The sequence below is a fragment of the Diaphorina citri genome, unplaced genomic scaffold, assembly GCF_000475195.1.
Source record: "Diaphorina citri unplaced genomic scaffold, Diaci psyllid genome assembly version 1.1 scaffold389, whole genome shotgun sequence".
Lineage (NCBI taxonomy): Eukaryota > Metazoa > Arthropoda > Insecta > Hemiptera > Psyllidae > Diaphorina > Diaphorina citri.
In genome coordinates this window covers 26,802-32,932 of record NW_007377824.1, presented here as the reverse complement: position 1 = coordinate 32,932, position 6,131 = coordinate 26,802, and positions in this window count along the sequence as shown.

Here is a 6,131-nt window from a genome sequence, read left to right as displayed (position 1 = left end):
CTTTGTCTCTTCCTCCTCTATTAATTCCTTAAATCCTCCACATTTGTTCGTACGGATACATATTGTAAATATCCTTAATCCGTACGTACAGAAACATCCTTCTTTCTGTTCTGTTAGGGGCACTTAGGGGATGGTACAGGGGGTTTATTCCCCTTTAATTTCAACTTTTTGTGACTTGGAGTAATAAAACCTTACTGCCCCCAGGCAGGATATATGCTATATGCCTTACTTTATACTGACATTACTGACCATTTATCTTGTTTTTTCCCTTCGGCCTAGAAAAAAAAAATCCCTTGACATTTTTCAGTTTCCTTGCCATTAACTTATTAGAAGGTTACAGCATTATTCCCCCTCTCTCGTCCCTCCCTCTATCTCTCTTTTCCTCCCTCTTTCTCCCTCCCACCTTCCGTCACCATGTCTTTCCTCTTTGTCTCTTCCTCCTCTCTCTTTCTCCTCTATTAATTCATAGTTCTCTGCCTTCCTGTTTTACCTACCCCTATCCCTCTCTATCATTCTCTCTCCTTTTCTTCCTTCTCTCTATTAATCCATCTTTCTCTCCCCCTTTCCCTCCTTCTCTCTCCTTCCTCATTCTCTATTTCTCCATTCTTTATTTCTTTATAAAGTTTCTTAGTTGCCTCCAGGGACTATTTTGAGATAAACTCATTCAACCACCCGACCGCCCTCTGGTGCCCCTACCCTACGGTTAGGACAGAAGATTTCCAGTGCCGAATATTCCGGTTTGAATCCCGATCCAGGAAGAAAAATATCGGACACTTCGGACAGCATTCTAGAGTTTACAAGAGGAATTTTTCCACTGGACGTACATTAATTCATAGTTCTCTGCCTTCCTGTTTTACCTACCCCCTATCCCTCTCTATCTTTCTCTCTCTCCTTTTCTTCCTTCTCTCTATTAATCCATCTTTCTCTCCCCCTTTCCCTCCTTCTCTCTCCTTCCTCATTCTCTATTTCTCCATTCTTTATTTCTTTATAAAGTTTCTTAGTTGCCTCCAGGGACTATTTTGAGATAAACTCATTCGACCACCCGACCGCCTTCTGGTGCCCCTACCCTACGGTTAGGACAGAATATTTCCAATGCCGAATATTCTGGTTTGAATCCCGATCCAGGAAGAAAAATATCGGACACTTCGGACAGCATTCTAGAGTTTACAAGAGGAATTTTTCCACTGGACGTACCTCTGGTGCCCCTACCCTACGGTTAGGACAGAAGATTTCCAATGCCGAATATTCCGATTTGACTCCCGATCCAGGAAGAAAAAGGTGATAGAAAGTAAAAATATCGGACACTTCGGACAGCATTCTAGAGTTTACAAGAGGAATTTTTCCACTGGACGTACCTACTCGTATTTTGCATATTTCTTATCATTTGAAAAACGTGGTATATGGTTTGAATGGTACTCCTGCTGGGTAACCTCTTCGGAAAAGTGTTATAATAGCCCCTACATAAGCTAGGGGCACCCTACATAAGCTAGGGGCAGAATAGAGGGTTGAGGGGGAATAGGGCAAATTTTATTAGCAATTTTCTCAACCAAGCGTTTTACCGAAGCAATTTTCTCTCGGTGAATACAATTAATTACTTTAATTTCTCCGCATTATTTGTTTAGATTTTTTTTTTAAATTATTTTATTACGTTATTTATTATTTTATTTATTTTTCCTCTCTAAGAAAACATTTTGAGTAAGCAAAAGCGGTAAATTAGAGGCAACATGCTTTTCTTTCCATGTGTTCCTTGAAATCATAACTTTTTATGCATAAGCCATGTGATGTTCCTGCATTGAAGATTTATTATTTTACTTAGTTTTACCTAGAAGTTCTTTGAGAGTTTCGGAACTAAAAATAGAAGCTTCACCCTATTCCTTCAGATATATAAATACTAACAACGTACCCACGTACCGTAGCTACGTAATTTTTTACACAGATTGCTTGAAAGGAGTACACACTCTCTACATCGATACACCGATATTTCGATGTATCCGTATCAATAAATCGAGTAGGCAGGTTTCTGTGTTGATAATATTTCAACATGAAGGGCAAATCTGGATTTTAGAAGTCGAAATTGTACCGTTTGACTTTTGTTTTGATTTGCTACAGGCCTATCCAGCTTTTTCACCATGTAATACCCCCAGGTTGGGAACCAATGCTCTACACCGATATTTCGATTTATCCGTATCAATAAATCGAGTAGGCAGGTTTCTGTTTTGGTATAATATTTCAACAATTCAACATAGAGGGCAAATCTGGATTTTAGAAGTCGAAATTGTACCGTTTGACTTTTGTTTTGATTTGCTACAGGCCTATCCAGCTTTTTCACCATGTCTGTGTTTAATGTGACTCATCCAACAGTCCAAAACACAAATAGACGTAATATTACAGTAAACAGGATATTACCTACCTATAACCCGTTTTAGGATTTTTTTTTATGGATTTTTTTAACTACCAGATCTGATTGTTCTTCTTGCGCTTGTTAAGTCTGAGTGCTCTCAATTCTTCATTTATTACTTCGGCGTTGTTTTCTTTATTGCTGGTAGGAGATGTTGATGTCAACATACTTGTTTGTTGGATGACTTCAAGATATCCTGATCCACAGTTAGAGTTTTATCGGATATAACACTCCAACTGGTGGAGCTGGTTAGGCATTAGATTCATAACCGAGGGGGCTGTGGTTCGAACAGTAAACAGACCCTATTTTGATTAACCATAACCACAGATCTATTTAGGGGAGAGTCTACAATGTTATGGTAAAAGATACCGAAGAAGTATCGAACTAAGAAGTAAGAAGTACCTACATGGGTAAGTTTATTAACTAAAACAGAAGACTGATTTGAGAAACAAGCATCAGGAGTCTACTCACACATAACGACATAACCTCTAAAAAATACCTATTTATTAGAAATATCTACAATAATTTACATTATAATTTTGCGTTTGGAATTTCGCGAACGAAAATTTCACTCTCATTAAAATAAAATCATTCATAAGGAAAGAAATAATTGACTCAATATGATTTTAATTTTCAAATCAATACTTTGGTGTATGTGGTACCAAATTTTCTCTTTATTGTTTGTGAAAGTTCACAATCAGCAATCAATAGGTACAGGTGAAAATACAAACATGAAGAAATATTTTTTATTGATTATTTTTTGATCGTTAAAAATAAAAAATAATAATAATCATTTACTGATTATTCTGATTAACTTCCACACTTGCAACCTTCAGGCCCGAAAGCTCACCGTGCTAACCAGCTAACCACAACATTACTAAGGTTGGTTACAGGCAAGAAAAAATACAATTTTGCCAAAACTCGTTCAAAAGTTATGATTGTTATGAAAAAAACTCCAATTCGGCAACAATACCCTGTTGCACCCGTGTTGATTACTGATTAACAGAACCATTTTCAATCCAGGTGCTCAGACTAATGCTTTCTTCAATGCATTGTTTACTTTTCTTCTCTAGATTTCTTTAACGAATGCTACAGTATTCAGTTATTCTATTCAGTAGCATGATTGTGCTGGATATTGTGTAACCCCGCTCTTGTAACCTCGTGCTTACAAAGCGTGCTTCAGCACATAATCTGTAATCATGACACATCACCTCTGGAGTCTGAGATGTGTGGTGACTTATTTGCTTCCCAACGTCTTCAAATTCAGCTGAAGGCACGTTTTCCCTCTACATTTGGTATGAGGTTTATCTGTGTGTTCAAGACTGTTCAAGGTTTGGTACCTAGATTAGAAAACAGTCACTGAAACATTTCGAATTGAGCTTGGTGCCTTGGGCACCCTAAAACAGTTAGAATTCGTATGGAATGTTCTATGAATTAAATCTATGATCTTGAATGATTACTTGCCCGGTATACTGTGGGGAGTTTGCATAATTTTATCATCCTATAATCCAACAACAATATCAAGATGAGTACAACATGTACAAAATAAAATCAAGATACTTTTCTTTCAATTCTCTCAAACTTGTGGTTACCTACTTTCGTTTTCATCGCGTTGAAGACAACAGAAGGCGTTGTTTTCCCCCGAGACATCTAATGTCACAAACAATCTTCTCAAAGCACGAGAAACCCATCATAACCTCATCATCACATTAAAACCTAACGGATCCGAGAATGGAGGTATAGGAGTTGTTGCGATATTTCACAGGAAATGTGAAGTGAAGCATGACATGTGGGAGTCGTGAAGCCACGGATCAATCAGTTTGGATGGAATCGGTGAAAATACCTATCTGCTCGAACTCATAGTACTGCTCATCCTGCATTGATGTAGAACCTCTGGGATTATAGCTATACCTACACTCCGTATCAAAGTTAGAAGAACACACAATTTCTTTTCTTTTCTCCTAAACACTTGGGTGAAAAAGGAACAAAAAACAATAATTTTAGGTGCGATTATCAAATGAATATGATATTTTAATCTTAAAATCAGGCAAGTATTACTTGTTTTTTCTTTGTTGCGCTAATTTTGATGTGGAGTGTATATTGTACCAATGCAGAATCACTTAGATTATAAGTGTTATCCGTCACGATTTATGAAATGGGTACACTACAGACTGCAGGCAATGTGTCTTGTGTCTTGAATGGAGTCGCGAGCCACGAGATCTGTCTTAAGGTGAGTCCACACTATGGTTAGGCAATGACGGTCGATAGAAACCCTTATAAAGAAGGTTAGATCATAGAGTTTTGGTTACGTTACTTATGTACCGCCTTAACATAACATGTACATAAATATTGTTGTAATTTAAACAGACTATTGGGTAGTTCTCGAAATCTGACAAGCAAAGCTCCCTAACTCCGTACATAAATCACAGCTACAAACGTTTCCCGCTGGCAAGTCGAGAACCATGCAATGTCACTGAGAAGCATTTCAACATTATCCACCGTGGCTTCCATGAGATTCCAACATAAATCCACGCTAATGATTGCCTGGTTTCCAGACACTGATAGCATCATGGATACGCCTACTTTGAAGAAAAAGATTTTCAAAGTGTTTCGATTCCCGCCCGCCACAAACTTTATCCTAAAAGAATAAGGTTCGTTTCTGGAACGGCCGGCTTTCTTCTATTTCTATCCTGTCGTCCTTCTCTCTTCGATTTCGAGACGATAAGACCTTAGCAGTTACAGTTCCCTCTAATTTAAACCTAAAATGTCATGCATAATATGACTTTGTAACCTAGTTTGGGTTGGCCATTAGATTAATACTGCTCAAGTCCGGCCTCACATACCAATTATTACAATGGTCGGTGATAACAGCTCCATCATGATAGCTCTGTCCTCCATGATGACAGAAAATTTTCGTTGGACCTTGACTTGTTCATGGTCTCTTAAGAACTCTTTCACGGGAGTTATATTACTTTGGGAGTGTCACTTTATAAATGGCTCTAACTTTCTTGCTGTTCGATATCTTCGAAAATCGAGATCCGATAGTATAAATTTTAAGAAGGTTCAAAAATTAGAAAAAATATTAAAAATGTCCCCATGAATTTTATTCTTCCTTTTTTAAATGCAACATTAACATAACCCTGTGTAGTAAGATAAAAATCGTAGATATAATTAGGATGAATGTTTGGGACTGCATGCTGCATTCAAATTATCTTAGTATAATTATGCTCAGTATATAATTATGTAATATACATTATTTTCTATGTAATACATATACATTGTATGCATTAATGTTATTTATGTAGCTAGGTGCATATTCATATGAATGGAGAAAATTTGCATCTTGCGTAGCCATCAGTTTTGCAGAAGGGTTACATCAATTTACAGTAGCTAGGGTCACAGTTTGTTTACTCTTACTGGATGAGTGATGACTTCAATATTTGTCCTTTTAATCTGATGATCATATTTAATTGAACGAAGCGAGTTTCAAGTTTAAACTCCAAGATTTTGAGTTTTTGGTTTGTCTGGCAACTGGTTTGTAAGTTTCTTGTTTCATCATATGTAAGTACCATAACCTTCTCACAGTTTGTCCGATTCTGATAGCTGATTATGTACTGATTTTGGCACTTCTTCGATTCTCTTGCTAGAATTTGGGCCTGATCTATGCAGGCTGTCCGGTAAAAAAAAAAAAAAAAAAAAAAAAAAAAAAAAAAAAATAAACTTTTTTTTTTTT